This window comes from Gymnoscopelus braueri (assembly GCF_963280865.1).
Source record: "Gymnoscopelus braueri genome assembly, chromosome: 3".
NCBI lineage: Eukaryota > Metazoa > Chordata > Actinopteri > Myctophiformes > Myctophidae > Gymnoscopelus > Gymnoscopelus braueri.
Window position 1 is genome coordinate 36,651,025 of NC_137612.1, and position 21,148 is coordinate 36,672,172.

The 21,148-nt window shown below is 41.9% G+C and overlaps 1 protein-coding gene across 3 annotated transcripts in view; it reads right to left on the reverse strand.

The window, feature by feature from the left end:
- gli1 (GLI family zinc finger 1) overlaps positions 1-15,942 on the reverse strand; it is a 56,342-nt gene extending 40,400 nt beyond the window's left edge. For 2 of the 3 annotated variants that reach the window (XM_080423752.1, XM_080423750.1), the window contains exon 1: positions 15,555-15,942. The gene's annotated coding sequence lies outside the window, so the exon portion shown is untranslated. The remainder of the gene's footprint in view (positions 1-15,554) is intronic. The other variant, XM_080423751.1, reaches the window with a different exon arrangement.
- Positions 15,943-21,148: the final 5,206 nt, after the last annotated feature.

Here is a 21,148-nt window from a genome sequence, read left to right on the forward strand (position 1 = left end):
AGTCAATGCAAGCGTCCACATCAGTTTCGCGAAGCGAAAAAGCGTCTTTTAATTATTCGGAACGAGTCAGAATTGTGCGTATATTTGCATATTCGCCGGTGTGTAAGGACCTTTACAGTATGTCATATCATGATGTTACGATATCCAAAATCCCACAGGATAATAGGTTCACAATATGGATATGATATAGATCATTGCCCAGCCCTAGACAGGGGTGGCTTATTTCAAATGTAAAAAAAATATGTAACATGTACATAAATAAATAAATAAATATAAAAATGAATAAAATAATCAGTAGTGATTATTTGGTGTATACTGAAGTCTTAGATTTAGTGAGACACACTTTGGTTCAATATCTGCTTAATGGAGACTGAATAAGAATTACTTTTATTTTTACAACCAATGGTCCCTGCCGTGTGTGTGTGTGTGTGTGTGTGTGTGTGTGTGTGTGTGTGTGTGTGTGTGTGTGTGTGTGTGTGTGTGTGTGAGAGAGAGAGAGAGAGAGAGAGAGAGAGAGAGAGAGAGAGAGAGAGAGAGAGAGGTGTAATGGGATTAGATTAGCCCTCAATATGCGCTGTGACCAACTATTCTCTGACTAATCAAGACATTAACCATTGAAACAATAGGCTCTAGATAGACGAGATAAGAGCACCAACACCCATAGAGTGAATCCTGACACTCAAAAACCTTCCTCTGTCACAGATGTGTAATTTCACACCTGTTATAAATGTTAACCACATGCACCCCAGCATCCCTATTCTGGGCATGTCATTATAGGTAATATATTTTTTAAAAAAATTGGCGAAAATTCAGCAAAAATTGCAAAAAGCTTGAAGACTATTTTCAGTAAAGAGATCTGGTGTAGAGGGAAAATAGAAGGCAGTAAAGTATAGACCTCTGGGGGACCCCGGTCAACAAAGTATATAGGGTTTAAGTGGTTAAAGCAAAGCTTAACTTTGAGTATAGCTACAGCATCTGGCCATGATATGTACAGTAAGTATTGTAAATCTTGATTTACAGTGATTCAGATTCCATTCACTCTTGTATGGCGAAAACAGGTCTCAAAATCTCACGTTTAGCGCATAACGAATGCCAAACCCAGCAGAGCAAAAGCAAAGAACACTGCCATGCTCCATTACAATATGACAATTTAAAAAATCTTTATACTAAGAACGCTGCCATGCTAATACTGGACTGAATACACTCAAGGCATAGTCACAGAGATGCAAGGAGAAACATTGACTAGAGAGTTTGCTAATAGAGCTTGCCTGTGAAAGGAGACGCGAGCGCGGATCCCCCGTTGACCTTCTCTGGTAGCGTAAGCCTGGCATGAATGCCCAGCATGGTACCTTGATCCGACACAGCTCAAAGACCGAGGAACACACTCCCACAGCCTCTCCCTTTCACCGTGTGCTCCTCACACAGATGCACACATACATACACACAACACAGCGCCTACCCGCCTCTTTCAATTATTGTGCTGATCTGTCTCACACTTTTGGTAGCAGGTGCATTTTCTGAGCCCCACCACCACCACCCCCGGCGGGAACAGAGACATGACAGACAGACAGGACAGGAGGACATGGGGGAGAAAGAAGCCCAAGACGATGGCAGAGAAGGACACAACAACAGCTCAGGACCTGAAACAACAACAGCTGTGATGGCCGCGTCGGTTGTCGTTGTCCAACATTTGTTCCATGCCGAGTGCAGCAACAGGTCATTTCACGGTGTGGGAACCACTGGTTTCGCTCTATTTTGCATCCAACACAGACATGGAATCGTGAAAACATGGCCGCGTATAACTTTATCGAGATGACTTCTTCCAACTACAACAGCAGTTTATTAGCCACATGATTTTAGTCACCTGCCAGTCGGCTATGACCACCCACACATCATCTCTGTGGAACCCACTGATGTGTCGGTATCCACTACTGCAGCAACAAGTGCCGTCAGGTTATGGGAGAAGGGTGCTTATTTCTCATATATCTATTCATTATATGAGAGATTTCTCTAAGAAGGCTAATTGCATATTAGACACACAGCATTGTAGGCTAGATAATGTCATACATGCTAGTGCTACAATGACTTAGATCACCAGTGCAGCTCAGTTTTCCTGATGAAATGCCAGAAATGTATGAAGAAAAGAAACATACCACCCAAGCCTACGCCAATGCCATTTTGGGTGCTCAGTTGAACTAAAGTTAAAGTGAATTAGTGTTTACCAGGACAAATGTGAGTTGTGCAATCAAGTGAACACAAAGGCAAAACAGCTACTATGGTTGTCGGCGGTTCAACTTAAGTGATAACAGCATGACTTGGATCCTGGATTCTCCTTTCATTAAAATATTATTTTAATCACGGTCATGTTATTTGTTTACCCACTGCAATGAGATTCTCTTAACCACACCCTCCTCCCTCTTGAGTGAGAGAAAGAGTTGGAAGTAGGGAGAGGGAGAGAGAGAGAGAGAGAGAGAGAGAGAGAGAGAGAGAGAGAGAGAGAGAGAGAGAGAGAGAGAGAGAGAGAGAGAGACTCTGGAATGATAAAGGAGTGGCTACAGTCGATAACACAGCAACATGTGTAAGTACAGCATCAAAATCGGTTTAACCACTTTAAGCCTATATACATTGGTTATTTGAAAATAGCCGATGTACAAGCTTACATTGCGATGCATTGTGAGCTATCTATCTATCTATCTATCTATCTATCTATCTATCTATCTATCTATCTATCTATCTATCTATCTATCTATCTATCTATCTATCTATCTATCTATCTATCTATCTATCTATCTGTCTAGCCTACCTACGTACCTACCTATACATTTTTACCCCCTTTTCTCCACAATTTAGTCGTTATGCCAATTGATTCCACCCCACACACACATTGCAGTGTTGTCACTGCTGTTGTATCCTACTGCCTCATCTGCCAGTGAGGAGCCACCTCTGGGAGGATGTAGAGCCTTCATCCCACTCCTCCTGCCCAACACTCCCTGCTGACAGGCGACCCCCAGCCCGTAGGATTACGTGTAGTGACAAATATCACCCTCCCCGCTCAGTCTTCCCTTCTACGAACACGGGCCGACTGTGCTTGTGTAGACGCTCGACAAAGCCGGATGCAACACGGTGGATTCGAGAACCCTCTCGTCCCGTTCTACGACTATGTCTTTGTAAAATTGTTTTTAAACCAGTGGGACTCCGGATGTAAAAGTGCGGTGAGACAAAAAAAAAAGAAGAAAAAACGTTCAGAGGGAATATTTTCCTTTTTTTATATATTGGGTCCTGTTTTAATGGCCATTGCAAAATTCACGCAAAACCACACTGACCTAGTAGTAACTGGGCACTTCCTAAATGCAAAGCCATGCTTAATGTTTCGTCGCACACACTATAATCACGTGTGCCTTGGAGACCATCTTTACTAGGGGCCTTCGTGTTATTTATTGTCTACCAGGAAATGGAGTCCCTCCTTGTGTAATTAATGGCCACAATTTTGTGATTCTGGAGGGGTCTGCAAGCCTCCTGCAATAAGGACCAGATGTCCCTCGGGGCCTGCCAGTCCAGGATTTAGCTGCTCAGTTGTTTCTGAGCACTTACAGTGGGGGTCAGCGCCCATACCAAGACCCAGTGCTGCCCTCAGCCCCCTACCTTCTATTCTTTCTCTTGTAAATAAAGAGTTAATGGTTTACAAGTCTTCCAATAACCGTAATACCCTCAGAACCAATTAGCTCACCGAGCAGCTCCAGACACACAGCCCTGGACTTGAGAGTATATAACGCACCCACAGGCCTTTCTTCTCTGAAACATATGAAGCATTGGGTAAATATTGAAGCTGAAGGCTTTAAATGCCCTCAGTCGCCACATAAATTATGCGTTCATTTCCTGCAGGCAGTGTGTGTGTGCGTGTGCGTGTGTGTGTGTGTGTGTGTGTGTGTGTGTGTGTGTGTGTGTGTGTGTGTGTATTGTGGTGGCAAACCAACTAACCTCTGACTCTTCATTTTAGATTATGCCGTGCTGACGGTGCTGATTTACATGGTGCTGATGTCATTGTTCACAGTGTGTACACAAGGCCATGCAGTAAGAGGCAGGGGGAAACCTCCTCATTTCAACAAGTAGAGAACAGTGTTGCCATGTCCGCTTATTATAAGCGACTTTGGGCTTGTTTTTCTGTAGACCTGTCCGCTTGTTTCTCTTACAAAATCTGGCAGAGGCAACACTGGTAGGGAACCTCCTCCACACTATACAATCCATCAGTATCACGACAGACCTCAATCTTGATTTATAGCCTATTTTTGACAAAATCAAGATTATAGACACCATTTTATTTGAACGCATTGTGGAAACACTTGATAATTATTTGAGAAATATCTGTTGGGATTTCTTTTTTTCATTTTTCTATGCCAAATTGATAGTATCATTGATAGATAGATCCCCAAAAATTCAGCTTCTACAAGCTCACAGCTTCTGCCCAACATTTGCCTATTTCACCAAATGTTTGCCATTTTTGGCTGAATGTTCACCTATTATGTCATGCCCAGAACAGGGATGCTAGGGTCCATGTGTTTAAGAAATGTCTACATGATAGTACTCTAGAGGTCTTCCTTTCCACCATTTGGAATGACAAGGCGAAACATTGTGTCTTTGTACTTTGAGCCGTCAGCTCATATCCAGCCCTGAATCTCTCCTATGAACAACACAGTGTGATAGCTGCTTGTTGAGTGAGCTACTCTCTCCAATTCCATCTTAAAACACGAGGGAGTCCATGAGAGGCCTGATGTGGGCCGGGATCTTTCTCATGCTGAGCAAAACAAACAATGATTGCTGGCACGAAACACATAAGAGGCAGAATTATGCCTTATCTGATCCAAGTCCCTGGGTAGAGACGTGGATGGGCTCCCTCTGTTATTTCAATTTATGAGTATTGTACAAACTCATATACGAAGTGTACAAACTTCATTATTAAACCTCTTTTACACTGAATACACCCTCCCTTTCAAAAAATAGATACAGACATACAATCACAAAATCAATCATGAACATTGAAAATACAATCTAACACATTGAACCCCATTTACACAATGAGTCTTAAATTATACGTTTTTCTTAAAGGGTAGAAGAAAAGTGTTCAGCTGTGAAGGGCTGGGCTAGGCAGCCAGTCAGTTGTGAATGTGTTCCAGCAGGAAAAGCCAAGCTGCAGAACGAGGCGAGCAGTCTGTAGTCTGCAACTTTCCCCTGTTCCAGCTACGCGCCTCCCTCCTTCCCTGCAGCCCACCCAAGAAGCAGCCCATGGGCATAAATTTGAGAGCCTGACTCACTGCGGATTTAAAACAATCTGCATTTCTCTCTCTCGCTCACTCTCTCTCTGTCTCTGTCTCTCACTCATAGTCCCTTGCCTTCGCTTCGCTCAGTTTGAACATTTTTCTCTGCGTTTGGCCCCTTCCTTTCCAGTAAATCCCTACTGGCAATGAAACAAAATAACCCCTCTCTCAGTTGCATGCCAATAATATTATTCTAAAGGCTTAATTAGGTTTGTCTGTGTAGACATTGCAGTGGATGGACAGAAACTGTATTTTCGAGTGTAAGTGTGTTCTCTGCCCTTGCATGGCGTTCTTACTGAAGGTTACATGCCATCTCAAGATGTCTACAACGAGGCTCAGCTGAACCAAAGTTAATTACAAGGCAGAAAACATAAACTTCCAATAGTTTGTTGTCCTCCTGAAGGGTACTGTTGTTTCAACAACAACTTCAATAGAAAGTAGACCGCTAGTTTCCATAGTGAACATAACTATAAACAATATTTGATGCTATGCAGAAAAAACACTGTTTACTGTGTTTAGGTTATCAGGAAACCAGCAAAACAAGTACACCACATAACCTTTGTGTCTGTTTCTCATGTTGCCGGTTAGCTCAAATTGGTTAAGTTTGGTTTCCCTTCGCAGAAAGATTTAGTGGCTACAGTATACATACAAATCTACAGATGTTACTTACCACTGTCAATTAATCTACAAACTCATTCTGGAATCTTCAGGCCAAGGCAGTGACATGCCATGTTGAACGTTAAAGTTCAGATCAAAGCTCCGTGAGGACTAAACATCACATAGAGTTAGTTATAGTAAATATCAGGCATGGCTTTTTGACTGGGGGAGCAGTTACCTTTGACCCACAGCAGATTCATGTAAGTGTATCTAGTAACGGGGGCCGCCTGCTTTTGGCTTGCAGAGGTAGTAAGTCATGTGTGTGTGACAGCCTGCTACGTCCATGCTTGTGCACCGATTTCCTGTCTTGGCATCTGATCTGCTTAACGTGGCACCAGTGAGCTACTGTAGTTTCTACCGCTGTCATTCACAGCGCAGCAAAACAAGGATACAGTATGAATGGGTAGTAGAGAAGATGAGAAGTGAAAGATGGTAAGGCAGAGAGAGAGAGAGAGACAGCCATGCCCGCCCGAGTGGTATAAGTCTGTTCTTACTCATTTGTTAATCTAGCTCAAGTAAACATTAATTGTATTGCACATTTGGTACACTAGGGCAATTCAAAGTGCTTAGAGGACCAGACCAGTGGCCTGGCATGTTTAGCACATTGACTACGACGACTCACAGTATACTTGACATTACTGCTGACCATTTTCGAAAGTATACCATGTTTTCTTTTCTTCAAGAAAACCAATTCATTTCAGTACAGTATGAAAATCAACTTGAAGTGATTTGAAACTTTTGAGATAGCTAATCCAACACACTAAATATCACTAAGTGGTTATTTCTGTGTATGTGTTGTGTTTTAATGCATTTTAAAGAGAAAAGACTGGTTTATTACCAAAATGTGGGGCCGTTTTAATAATAGTGGAGCAATCAAACAAGGAGTATGTTCTTTCCAATTTCTCAACTGTACTCACAGTATTTTCCACAACATTTAATGAACATTTGAGCAGATATTCAAACGGAAGTTTAATATGTCTTAAACATATCAATCAAACTTCTGATTACATAAAACTTGACTACAATTACCTTATGCAATAACTGTATACTGGATATGTACCAATATCATGACTGGCTAGCTACTATGTGGTATGTACGTTCATATTCAAGCAGTTGAGTGTGGGTGTGGGACTGGTAGATAATATGTTAGAGCTATCCAGGACATCTGCCAGACCATGGATCTTCATCTCATCTCAGATAACAGAGAGTTGTTGTCAAAGAGGGCAAGGTCAGCACACGCAACATGCATACACACAGCAATCTCTCTCGCACACATTTTCACTGTATTTTTCTCTCTCTCTCTCTGGAAGTTGGAAATAATTGTTCCAGCAATAAAATGTAACAGCTTAATCACATAAACAACTGTGCTGGAAATTAAGTGACTTCTATACAAGGAGTACTCAAGCGTCGCTACCAGTTAACGTGTGAGATTGTGGTTCTGTTGGAAAGACGGGTCGTTTTGGGGGTAAGAGTAGGCTTGGATCTGGGTGCCATGCTTCTCTAGGGTTTTCCTTTTGCTGGGTGGCATATACATTAAGACAATGTCAACACGTAAAACAAACAGGACATTAGTCTCCTTGAGGCGAGGTGGTACTTCTCTACCTTTGTGGTAAGAGGAACACTGGACCAAGTGGTTTTCCTAATTTGTTGAGGTCAGGGGGATTCAGGCAGCGGGTAGACGCCCGTCAGACCCTGTGTTGTAATTATACTGGTGATGACGACACTCAAATGCACCGTGGCCATGGAAACCAGGGAAATAATAAACACCCACCTCTTCTACACACTCTGCCTGCCGACTAGGACAACAACACCGACCGCGTGACTCATCATCGACCACGGAGAACACACACAATGACAGTCGCCACACACACACACAAATTGGCAAATGATGTGAATTCTCTGACAGAACGAACATGACACCATATCCAATCAACATGCATATCTCATGCTGCATTATCTATGCTATGCAGGTAGGAAGAGGTGTAGATTTGTATTAGGTTATCCCTCAGTGAATAACTAGGCATTCATTAATACATTTCCCTGCCATTTAGATTCACCGTCAATTGAATCTTATCAGACCCTGTATCTGACCCCAGGAATCTCACAGACAGGCAGTGATCTTGTCTCCCTTCAGTCTATCTCACACATGGGTAGTGTTTCATTTGGCCTTTGTCAAACCTCTCAGAAGCCACAGCCTCCACCATATCACCCAGAGACCCCGATCACAAGCCCATTGTTAGCCGCCAAGCTAACATAACAGCGGGAAATGAGTAAGGATCACTGCGGGCTGTCGCATATGAGACCCATTCAACAATCTCACCTGGATTCTATTACCACTGGTTTGATTTCTAATATCAACCACATGACACGATATAGCCAATAAGTCGGCGTGCCTGGCTGCCGCCGCCATGCACACACACCCCCCTCCCCCCGCCTGCATGTGTGTGACACACGCGCACACATGCACCCACACATACGTATCAAAAACCACCACCCTCATTCAAAGTGAAGGGGGAGGAGGAGTTAGGGGAAAGGGGGGGACATCCAGCCCTCCTTTTACTGTCAGCATCACACACACACATTCCTAGTGTACATGCACAAAACTCATTCACATCCTCTGCACACAAGGTACAACCAGCATTACGCATGCTAATGTATGCTCCCCACATGACAGCACTCAACCTTTTCTAGTGTTATCTGATCCAGAGTTCAGCTACTGAGTCAGACATTGGAGTATTCTTCGTGTGTATTTGGTGTCATTTGGGGTCCAAGGGTACTGCCATCCTCTAGCTACATGGTCTAGTTAAAATTCAGTTGTTTTACCAATAGTTTCAAAGTCAAAGTTTGTTTCGGCACTTCTTGCACCGCCACGATTTTCGAACTAGCCAAACATTGCATAGACACTAATGTGAACATTGTGTGCGATTGGTCATAAATTCAAGGCTTGTGGGTGTGAGGAGGTTAGGAGGTACAAACCTCTATAATCCCTCTCTGAGGGAATACAAACTGAGGGCAATTAGTGAATAGAGAGAGAGAGAGACAGCATACACTTTGTCCACTGTGTCTGTCCCCAGAAATGGCTAAATATTTGAGGCAAAACATGTAAAAGGGTGATGAAAATAAATAGTGGAGATACAGGTGTCAAAATGTCCGTTCCACCACTGTATGGCCAAGGTAGGCTATACACTTAGCATTCTTATTGGAGCCACATTGAGCATAAAACAATTTGATCCTCAGAGAACTTGTTCAGTTTTCTGCAAGCCGAAAATAGTTAGACTTCATTTTTGACTGGATTACCTGTGGGTAGCCCTAGTCTTATATCTACCCGTTGGAATGTGGGCGTTTTGCGTTATTTTTTGATGATTGGTTCAAATGGTTGAAGGACGGTTCTTCTCCCATCGTCCGCTATTGCTTTTCCATGCTCTGGAGGGGTGGTCAAAGCAAAATGGTAACTGGCCAGAGACAGCCGTGAAGTTATAAGTTGCACTTATTGCATAAGTTTCACTGAATAGGATAATAACAGCAACGATGTCATGAGATGTCAGAAGATCGTCTGCAGGGCTTCAAAAACGTTGTATATCTCAGGTATGTGTGCTTGTATAGCTGTAGCATATAGACGTTAACAAGTGATGCAATGCTAGTATGTTTCCATATAATCTGGATTAATGATAAAATCGTGTATATGAACCACCAGAAAACTGCTCTTTCTGTTTGTTGGGCTGGTGCTGCTGTTTCTATCGTTGAAATGATGATTAGGGTACGGTCACACCGAACTATGGTTGCAGGCTGATAAATGCAGGTTGTGTTGTTTTGTGCAGCCAGCGCATGGTGGTCCCTCGGCATGAGTCCGGCATGGTCAGTCCGGCACTGTCGGAAGTGACTCGCCAGCCCGGATCCAACGAGCCGCCCATGTCCCCGGTACGACCCACCGTTCGGGCGCTGTTTTAACTAGCTACCTTTCTCTCAGTGGTAGCTTTACTGTAGTTGTTTTCTGTTTTGGAGAAATTGGTAGCTTAAGGTGCTTTGACGCAGCACGATATAGTGGCCATTTATACAATCAAAAAGTTATTATCCACCTTGTCAGACTGTGCAAGTTGGAATGAGGTTAGTTTGTTTAATGATGCTCCACACCAGATGAGGGAGCTTGCAAGTCGAACCAATTGCAGTCAATGGTATATTGGGGCGGTGAATGAGACGTTTGACTAGTGAATGAAGCCAAATGTCGCATTTTGGACTAACCGTTCACATATGCATGATGCAAAGGCATGTACTCGATGCTGTTTCAATCAAATGTAAAGTTTATAATTACCGGAGTTTGAGCAACAAAACTACAACACACTATCGTCTGGGGCATCAACCGCTCTCATAGCATTCTGTAGATGATCACAATAAACAAAAAGATGGGAAAGTTCATTTTCCCTGTGGATGCAATTGGGGCATTTTAAGTGAACTGTAGCCATCCATGAGAAATGTATTTGGGTACAGTCCTTATCTTTATGCAAACAAAGATTCCTTGAGGAGACGAGTCCTTCCAATAGATGTGTAGTCCATTTTATTGTTGTTTATTTGCTGGGCATTATTCAAAATGTCCAGTTTTGGAAATTATTTCGAAATGTGATCAACCCTACTTCGGAGGTTTATGGAAAAAGAATTATCAGCTGCTCATACAATACAACACAATCAAGCGAAGCTCTGGGTAAATGAACCAGAACAGGAATCGCGTATGCCACCTTCTGGAAACCCGGGACTACAGTTATGCACAGAGCCTCATGCATGGCATCCCTAGTTTTTGTGAAATGATGACACTGCTCAAAGTGAGTCTACCTTGATCATTCCAGATTTTTGTATACTGGGAAAGCATACAAAAAAACAACAATATTCACAGCTTTTGGGGGAAACAGAAGACTTCCCAAGATTTCGTATTGTTTGCCAAACAAGAATTAAACAATCTCACCTAATTAGCATACTGTGTGTATAGCTTATATCTGTTGAACTGATTGTTTGATCTCTTTTTTTTCCCCACCTCTGTCGCTTGTCAGTACTGTGACACGCCTTATAATGGGCTGGACCTTAGTGACAGTGTGAAATGATTTCCAGAATATTTCCCATGACTGTGACATTTCCCCATGCCATTATGTGTGACCTGCGGCTAGTGCCATTCAAGCCTTCCAAATGTCTAATGCTTTTGCCCTCTGGTGTCAGAGCAGCAACTAGAAACCCCTGCTCCTCCCATTGCTCTTCTTATGCCCTCCACTGTCATTCTGTGTATCCTATGCTATATTTAAGTAATTCAGTGAAATAACTGGAGGTTAATCTGTGTGCACAGGGATTATGGTTACAAAGAACATGTATTTGAGAAATGGCATTATGTCTTTGATTTACAAATGCTGCTGTTGAAGGGTTGACGTTTTTCCCCCGCTAGGGCAGTGGTTCTCAAACATTTTAATTTCAAGGACCCCCATAATGTTCAGAGTAACAGGGTCCAATTTGAGAACCACTGTGTTAGGCAGAAGGATGCGTAATGGCATCGTTATGGTTCTGACTAATGCATTCTGATCTCACCTGCTCCAGTCTAATCAGAGGCAAAGAACCATTTACTTGTCACACAGAAATTGAGGAATCTGACCCTATGGGTCAGATAAACAAAGCAAAAGCATCAACTTAGAGAGACAGAGAAAAAGAGACAACAGCTTGTAAAGGTATCAAGCAGATCGACAGGATTGCAAACTACAACAAGCCAATGAAGAGAAATAACTTCTAAAAAACGGATCCTTTAATTGTAAAGCCAGACGGCGCGGACCACCATCACCACATCAACAATCTCACTCCCCTTAATCTCTGGAGCGAAAGAGGAGAACCAAAAGACAACGTAAGAAAGGAGTAGCAGGGGATAAAGAAGCAGGGGCTCCAGCGACTGCATGTACACGGTGTCTGTCTGTGTGTGTGTGTGTGTGTGTGTGTGTGTGTGTGTGTGTGTGTGTGTGTGTGTGTGTGTGTCTGTCTGTCTGTCTGTCTGTCTGTCTGTCTGTCTGTCTGTCTGTCTGTCTGTCTGTCTGTCTGTCTGTCTGTCTGTCTGTCTGTCTGTCTGTCTGTCTGTCTGTCTGTCTGTCTGTCTGTCTGTCTGTCTGTCTGTCTGTCTGTCTGTCTGTCTGTCTGTCTGTCTGTCTGTCTGTCTGTCTGTCTGTCTGTCTGTCCGTCCTCTGGAGCATCCCCAGGCCATCTCCCTCTCTCCTCGCTCTCTGCAGCCGGAGCCCGTCAGCACCGTGCTGAGGGCCTGTACAGCCAGGCCGCCACAGACAGACAGACAGCTGCTATTAAACCCTGATTGTTTCAGGTTCACAGGGTGTGAAAGGGCCTGATTGAGGGCCTCTGATCCCAGTGAGGGTGGTCTCTCCCTCTCTCTCTCTCTCTCCTTCTCTGTGGAAGGTGGGAGGAGGAGTTGGGGAGGAGGTGGAGTGTGTGCGTGTGTGTGTGTGTGTGTGTGTGTGTGTGTGTGTGTGTGTGTGTGTGTGTGTGTGTGTGTGTGTGTGTGTGTGTGTGTGTGTGTGTGTGTGTGTGTGTGTGTGTGTGTGTGTGTGTGTGTGTGTCAGGATTGCAGGCGTCACGTGACGCATGTTCTTTGCCGAGCGGACCAAAATGGAATCTGGACAAAAACACACCACTTGTTGCTGCCTGCCTCTGTGTACATGTGTATGTGTGTGTTCGTGTGTGTCACACACGTGACGGGCGGTCGATAACGCCAGCGCGGCACAGGAATTAAAAATGTCCACCACAAAGTCATGGCCAGAGAAAGGCCTTGAAGCATTAGCGTTGAGATGTTTTTGTCCATTCTGAATACAGACATAGATAGACATAGACGTGTGTGACATGTCAGACAACTCATCTGTGTGACATTTTCTGTAGGTGTAGTACAAATTGTATAACTACAGTCCACATAAAATGCCTCACCTTCCCTTCGCATTTTTGTTGAGACAGCCCCATCGAGCTGTATGCAGCCGGATAGACTAATCTCTACTCTGACATTGGCTGTGATAAACTTGAACAGTTGTCTGTCTGAGCTTTCCTGGTACTGGCAATAGGAAGGCAATTCCTTCCTGTGTGCCTATGGTCTATTTGTTTAAGGCTATTCCTATTGGGAAACCTTTTGGCCTTAACACACTGATAAAGACCAAGCAGGGTTAGGAAGCTCCCCTGCAGTGCTTTTCACACATGGCCATTGGCCAAAGGACAAGTGCATTTTCCTCCCTCAAACTCCCCCGTCTCAACCTTGAGCAGGGCTAAGGTCAGCCAATCTCCACAGTAAAATCTGGTGTTAATTCAACTCTGAAAATGTAAAAGTGGGTTTCATTTTAACTCTTTAATTAACACCCAGGATTGTGCAGTACAGTGATTCTATTGTAATTAACAAAAGCAGAAGAAAATAATTCTGCCAAAACATTCTTCCCTTCCTACATTCCCTTGTAAATAAAGTTTTCAAGGAAACACCGTCTGTGATTTCAGAGTCAACTCAACGCAATCATTTTTAATACAATTTTGCTGTGTATTCTCGGAAATTGTGTAAAGAAGACTACAAAATAATGTAACCTCCAAGCTCCTTAACAGTGAAAGCAATAATTATTTGGCAGTTTTCAACACAATGAATAGAGGGAAACAAGTCAAATGATTTAGAATCACATTGATTTAAAAGTTTAACATCCACCGACAAACAGACGCTTATCAAATGGCTAAATTGCATTAGAGATATGAAATTTCACTGTGTGTGTGTGTGTGTGTGTGTGTGTGTGTGTGTGTGTGTGTGTGTGTGTGTGTGTGTGTGTGTGTGTGTGTGTGTGTGTGTGTGTGTGTGTTCCTGCGTGGTGAGCTTGTGTACCAAGCACTTCTCAGTGTCAGTTAGAAATAAATAGGTGTTTGGCTGTCCTATTGAGTCCCATGTTGACACTCTTCAGTACAGGCCCACTACATTAGGCCAACTGCCTAATCTGCCCACATTAGCAGCTGAAGTGACCTCTGCAATAGGTAATTACTCAGATTATAGAAAGATCATGTAAGATTTCCCTGTTGTTGACACTTCACCCGTTGTCATTAGAAAGAGAAATAAACGAATAGCAAGTAAACAATTTGCATTGTCTATGTATATGCTTACACATAGCTATAGCTATGTGTTGAACTTGAAATCAAAACCAAGCTCTTGATGTTGTTATTAGCTTATTGCAGGGGTTCTCAACCTGTGGGTCGGGGTTCCCACATGATTTTGGGGGGGTCCCCAGATGACAGTGAAGTGACAATTTAAGGACTTTTAAGACCTTTTAATACCTCAACAAAAACAGAAAAACCATTACTGCATCAAAAGTAATCAACAAACTATACTATAAAACTGGTCAAACATTTAACAATTGTAAAATAATATTAGAAAGAGGCAAACATTGTGAAAATAGCAGATCTACAAGCTCCCAACGCCTCGCTTTGGAAGGCATTGTGAGCTTGCAGATCTGCTATTTTCACAATATTTATCTGTGGAACCGACAAAATGTAATGCCTCAACTCCTACATTCCAAGTGCTTGTCAGTGTGGGGGGTCCCAAGTTCAAATATTATGATTATTTTGGGGGGGTCATAGCCAGGGGGACTGGCTATAGGCTACTGTACCATTTAGCGTATAGTCGGACTGAAAGCTGCAGTGCTCATTGATGGTGTTGTTGTGTGGGTGTCCTGACAGAAACTCACATTTGGAAAAGATATTGGCACCTGAAGTATTCCAGGTTACAAGAAACAGCTGTTTTTAAGCTGGCCCTACGACCCTCTAAAGAGTTCTCTAACCTCCTGCACACGGCGGAGGGGCTGCTGAGGCTGGATGAGTTTTAAGTATGTTGGCATTCAAAAGCCCCTAAAAAGAAGCACTTCCCAGAGCAGAGGCATGAAGAGAGGAAAAGGGATATATTCTGAGGTCTAAATCCACACACGTTTTTGTTCTTGGCAGCGCATAACAACCTCTGCATCAGCACAAGTGAGAAGACAGTCTAGTAGGCTAGTAAATTTGCCAAAAAGGATGAACTCATTTGCCTTGAACATTTTCCAATGACTGGCACATTGGGGCACATATATTGCATTTATGGCATGTTTTGTGATTATTTAAAGTAGACCGGGGCTTAAGGTGATATTTCGATGAATTGAATACACATGGACCCCAATGGAAACAAGCCATAGTGCTTTCTTGGGTTTAATCCTTTTTAGCATCCTTTTGTATAGAACTGTACTTTCTGTGCTTTTTTTGCAAACTGTTAATAAAGTATTCAATCAATCAATCAATCAATCAATCAATTAATCAATCAAATGAATAAATGTTGTAATTTAGGCTATGTTTCATTTGTATAAGCTCTTGATTTGAACCACGCAACCGCCAGCAAACCACATTTCACGGGAATAGAGCATTTCTCCAGTCAAGTCAACCAATGTAAAGACATTGTTGTGATAGTATGGGGATAAACAGAACACGACTGTATGCAGTGGGAGGTGGACACGCTTCCACTTTAATTGCATGTCATTTCAAAAGTGGTTGATGATGAGAACAATGATAAAAAAAACGTACCTTCAGTCAGTGACCTGCCAGGATATTATTATTCTGCATGAGACTTTTTGACTTGTTCCCCCCAAAGCAAAGTCCTTGGTTAAAAAAAAAAAAGCTTCAGAGGGTCTCAGTCAGTCTGTGTCCCGCTGGGGGTTCGAGAATTTCCAATAAGAGCCTCTCTCTCTCTCCCTCTCTCTCTACTTTCAGTTAGATGGAGATGATTGGATTCCTCAGCCTGCTGCCGTTCAAACCCGACACTTCACTTTATCCTCTTTCAAAAGTTCTCTTCCATTAGAGTTTCCTTCACAGTCTCACTGCACGAAAAACGGTGACAAAACTCTGTACCCCATGTTCGCTTATAATATGGAGTCCCGCAAAAGCCCCGAAGTTGGTTTCTTGCGCGCACACACACACACATAGCCAATGCGGGAATGCGCACCCCCTTCTCCTCCTCGCCCCCCACCCCGCCTTCTCCTCCCCCCCACTCCCTCCTCCTTTCTCCGAAGTCTGTGGACCACCCCGAAACAGGAAGTTCACTTTTTTGTTTTTCTTTAAAAAAAAGAAGAAGAAAAAAAGGAGGAGAAAAAAAGACTATGCTGCTAAGATTTTTCTGCTCCGTAGTTCACTTGTACCATCACGCGTCACTACATTCACACCGTTATGAAGTTATGGGGTTAAAATACACAACTTAGGCTACTAGTGGTGGAAAGTAACTAGTACATTTACTCAATTACTGTACTTAAGTACAATGTTGAGGTATTTAGTTTTACTTTACTGGAGTATTTCCAATTTTCAGTAGCCTACTTTTACTTACTAGCCTACTACACTACATCTCAGAGGCAAATATTGTACGTTTTACTCCACTACAATTTTTTTGACAACTTGAGTTACTAGTTACTTTGTAGATTTAGATTATTATTACAAAACATACATTAACCACTTCAGTTCTATTTGGAAATAGCCGATCTACAAGCTCACAATATGTGTCTGCTATTTTCAAATGATTTGTATACATTTTATACATTTGAAAACTTGTGAAATGGGACGTTCTGCATAATGAGTACTTTCTACTTTTGGTACTTTAAGTACATTTTGATACCAATACGTTTGTACTTGTATTTCTATATTAATTGTGGAATATTAATAAGGCGTACTTGCGTGTATATTATAACATTGCGTCATAAAATCATCTCATGTCTTAATGTTTACGGTTTACTCCATAAGTGTGAGTGGTTCATAGAGAACGCATTGGACAGCGTGTGTGGCTGCATGGCTACGTGGGGATGCTGGTGATCCCGGTGCCTCAACCAGTGCACCACAAAACCCGGAGTGGAGTTCAGCCAGGCCCATCCCAGGACCCAGGCATGACGCAGGCAGGGGGTGTGTGTGTGTGTGTGTGTGTGTGTGTGTGTGTGTGTGTGTGTGTGTGTGTGTGTGTGTGTGTGTGTGTGTGTGTGTGTGTGTGTGTGTGTGTGTGTGTGTGTGTGTGTGTGTGTGTGTGTGTGTGTGTGTGTGTGTGTGTGTGTGGTTGTGCGTGTGGTTGTGCGTGTGTGTGTGTGTGTGTGTGTGTGTGTGTGTTGTGCGTGTGAGTGTGTGTGTGTGTGTGTGTGTGTGTGTGTGTGTGTGTGTGTGTGTGTGTGTGTGTGTGTGAGACATGCATAATGGTTGATAATATGGAGTAAATAAATCATATAGGATAGCTACTTCACCACAGTTTAAACTAATTATTACAAAGTAAATGAGGATTTAAATGACAATGATATAAATGATAATACGTTAGGCTAATATCAGAATACATTAAATGAGAATATACTATGCTGCCTACTGTGGCAGCTACTGATAAAGGCTGGTGGTGTATATAATATGCCATATTATGTACATTGTACATACACACTGATCTATTTTTATTATCCTATTATAGTCTAAAAACTACTGACTCTTCATTCTTTTGCTTCTCCCTCCCTCTCTTCTCTCTCTCTCTCTCTCTCTCTCTCTCTCTCTCTCTCTCTCTCTCTCTCTCTCTCTCTCTCTGTGTTTCCTTTTTTCGAGTATTATTATTATGCTGCTACACTGTCTGAAGGAAGCCGAATATAACTAAGTTTTACTCTTATGTACCTGTGCACAAGATGTAACATTAAAGAACCACCTTGAAACCTTGACAAATTAATGCACTCACATTATTAAGTATAATAACCTCTAGCTGATTTACACTATTAATTGACTTACAACGTAAGAAGAACAACTATGAACTGTGCATTTTGTAGAAGGAAAATCCAAATAATTAAACCTAAAGTTCAAAATAAATCATTAGCCTATATGTTATCAGTACTGCCATTCAAAATAGGGGAGTATACCTTTTTGTATTTTTACGTGTGTAAAGCAGCTTTTCCTTGAAGCGACAATGAAAGCTGAAACTAAAGCTACAGCAGTTGGTGACCTGAACCAAGGCAAGAGTCCATTGACAACATACGGCCAGTGACTAAATCAGATTTTGTCAATGAGTTGTGGGCTTTACTCCCAGTATAGCTGCTGCAGCCATGCAGGGAATAAACAGGCCCACAGATGCTGGCACCATATGCCTCCTCATCTGACTGCAATGTGGTGGAGACAATCCAACATGCTGATCTTCTCATTCATGTCAGATGGAGAGAGTAGGCCTATAGCAGTGCTATAGGTTGTCAATGGGAGGAGATTACATGGGTAAAGCAGTGAGTCCTGAAAGCCCAGGTGTGGGAATGGGAACTGTGTTTGCGATACGGCATGGGTATTTATTTATTATACTGTAGTGTATTGGGCATTCCTGTGATAACTGGAATTACCATCTTGATAGTTATAGATTTAATGGTTTTATATATACAATTTATGTATTTTAGCAGACACTCAGATCTAGAATGATCTTACAAGTGCTAGATCAGAATAAGTAGAGTAGCGTTAAGTCTAACAACAAGGCAAATAGTCACAGACTGTAAGTAGACTGCAGAGAGAACAATGTAGTCAGTGCCCCAAAGAAAGGATACCAGGTAAACAATTAACCTAGCATCTGCACAACATGCTATCTAAACAACATTCTTAACATTTGTGGTTAATAATATTAATTATGACCTGGTGATTAAGAGCGACTGAAATGTATGGCAGGCAAAACACTATCCAGCTAAAATAAAAACCGAAACTTTGTATCATATCTGACCTTTTCATTCATTAATTCATAAATGTATTCATTCATTTGCCCATTCATTTGTTCGTTCATATTTTTTAAGAAAGCAATATTTTCACAAGAAAAACTCTTATTCTATGCACCATAAAATATCAAAGGCATCCAGCAGCAACAGTCTGTCCCGTTGTATTCTTTAATGAGTAGTAGCCTATTGTAGATTTGCTGAGTTTGATAGAAACAATGAGTCAGCATGAACTGAATTATTTTCTGTAATACTTTCTTCTTTCTCAATTAGGATGAAAGTGCTAAGGTGAATGGGACAGAAAAAAAAATGTACAGGTGTCTACTTCCACAAGCCAGTCAGAGCTCATTGAAGGCTTACAGCTCTAGATAGATTACAGAGAGGGCAAGTAGTGTAGTTAGAAAGCCGGAGCAAAAGTCCTTGGCCAAAGCCATTTAGTTGAGTGAAAACAACAAAATCCAGCTTCACAGCCTATCACTTTCCTGATTGGAACCTAGCCTGGGCAAGTAATCACAAAACATCTCACTGCATACGTAGCTTCCCAGTCAGTAGCAGTCATTAGGAAACATGCACACTGTTTTCAACATACATTTCTATTGTATACTTAAGCTGCTGTGATTTACATGTTTGCAGAGTAAACATCAGCTATCCCCATAATTACCCTGAATATCCACATAACAGGAAGTGCAGTGTATCACCTTACATGGGTAGTAATTGGTAGTAATCCACATGGTATTTGACAGTGCACTTACACTACATATCTTAAATATCTGTGAGATTGCAACCTTGAATTTTGAGTAAGCATTTTATTGAACAGAATGAAGGGTTCTTCCTTGTCTAAAGGTTTACCTGAGGTTCATTCAAGGAAGGCTGGAGGAAACCTGTCCATTAGGTGTGTGAGAGGGAATGAATACCTCTGTCACTAAGACTCGGGGCAGCTGGACGCCATTACCCCACGCTGCAAAATCCACCAAATCTTTTACAGGATTTGTTTTTCCATTGCAGATGGTGCTTTGCACATGTTTTCATCCCATTGGTTTGGCTCTCACACTGACATTGATACTACTGCTTATAAGGATGCTCTCCCTGCAGTGGGCTCCACCTCAGACCATCACACATGGAAGGGAGAAAGCCAAAGCGCAGAGACTGAAGAGGGGAACAGAGCCGGACGAAGAAGGTGGCAAGTCTACATGAGTACTTTATGCAACCCTCCTGACTGGGTAAGAATTGTGCGTGTAGAATTTCCATTTCTATTGCAAATAGTTTGCAATGTGCATGGGATAACTTGTTTAATGTTTTAAGTTAATATGCAGCTACAGTATATAATACATGCATTAAGGCATGGGAGGGATGGGCAACCATGTCTTGAAGATCTACCAGGTGATCTTGACAGGCTTGTGCCTGGAAATGTTGCATACCCCTGCTTGGATGTATTCGTTATTTATTAATGTTTTACAGAATAGCAGTGCAATATATTTATTTTTGGTGCCATATTGCCACCATTCTTCATTAGGTTTTATTATTAAATTATTTACTTATTCAATGCTTGTATTACTCTAATTATAATAATATGTAAAAACAAAGGTGGCTTTCATTGTCTGGCACTGGGTGATGTTGCAAGTAATCTTGTACCCGAAAAGGTTGCCCACCAATGCATCAGTGCTTGCATTGTAGTTGTGAATCCTTGTCTGAGACAAGGGTGTTTTCTGGCAGAGGGCTAGTTTAGATGTAAAAAAAAAAGGAAACCAGTCCAAAACATTGTAAAAAATCACATGTAATTCATATATATATAAATCCTTTAAGAATACATTATTTTGAATTAGTGTGTTAATAAGCAGGCTAATAATTAAAAATGTTTTGGTAGGACATGATATGTCCCAAGTCTGTGTGTGTGTGTGTGTGTGTGTGTGTGTGTGTGTGTGTGTGTGTGTGTGCGTGTGCGTGTGCGTGTGCGTGTGCGCGTGCGTGTGTGTGTGTGTGTGTATTCATATCAAGAGGCATTTTAGTATGCTGCTATTTTCCATTTTCGAGGAGATATTGTACAATATTTGCTTACTTTAATCGGTACTGAAGGATATTAATGCCAGATTTATAGATGATCCAAAAATTGTTTGTTGACTGCATGTCTTATAATAGTTTATGAAAACGTTGTATTGAATATACGCCAGCAGACACATTATCGGTAGAGCGTACATTATATTCATAATTTAAAGGAGGGAACGCAAAGGTCTCTTAACTTCATGTCTTACCCCAAGGACTAGGACTGGAATGCATGGCTATACATCAAAACACACATGATTAAGTTTCTAAACATCTTAATTTGGCACAGCATTAATGTTGCAATAGTTTACCCTGTTAAACTACACAAGAGACACTTCCTAAGATAATTTGTCATTAAAAGTAAACCAAGGAAAGTTTTATTTCTTCTTCCTAATGTAT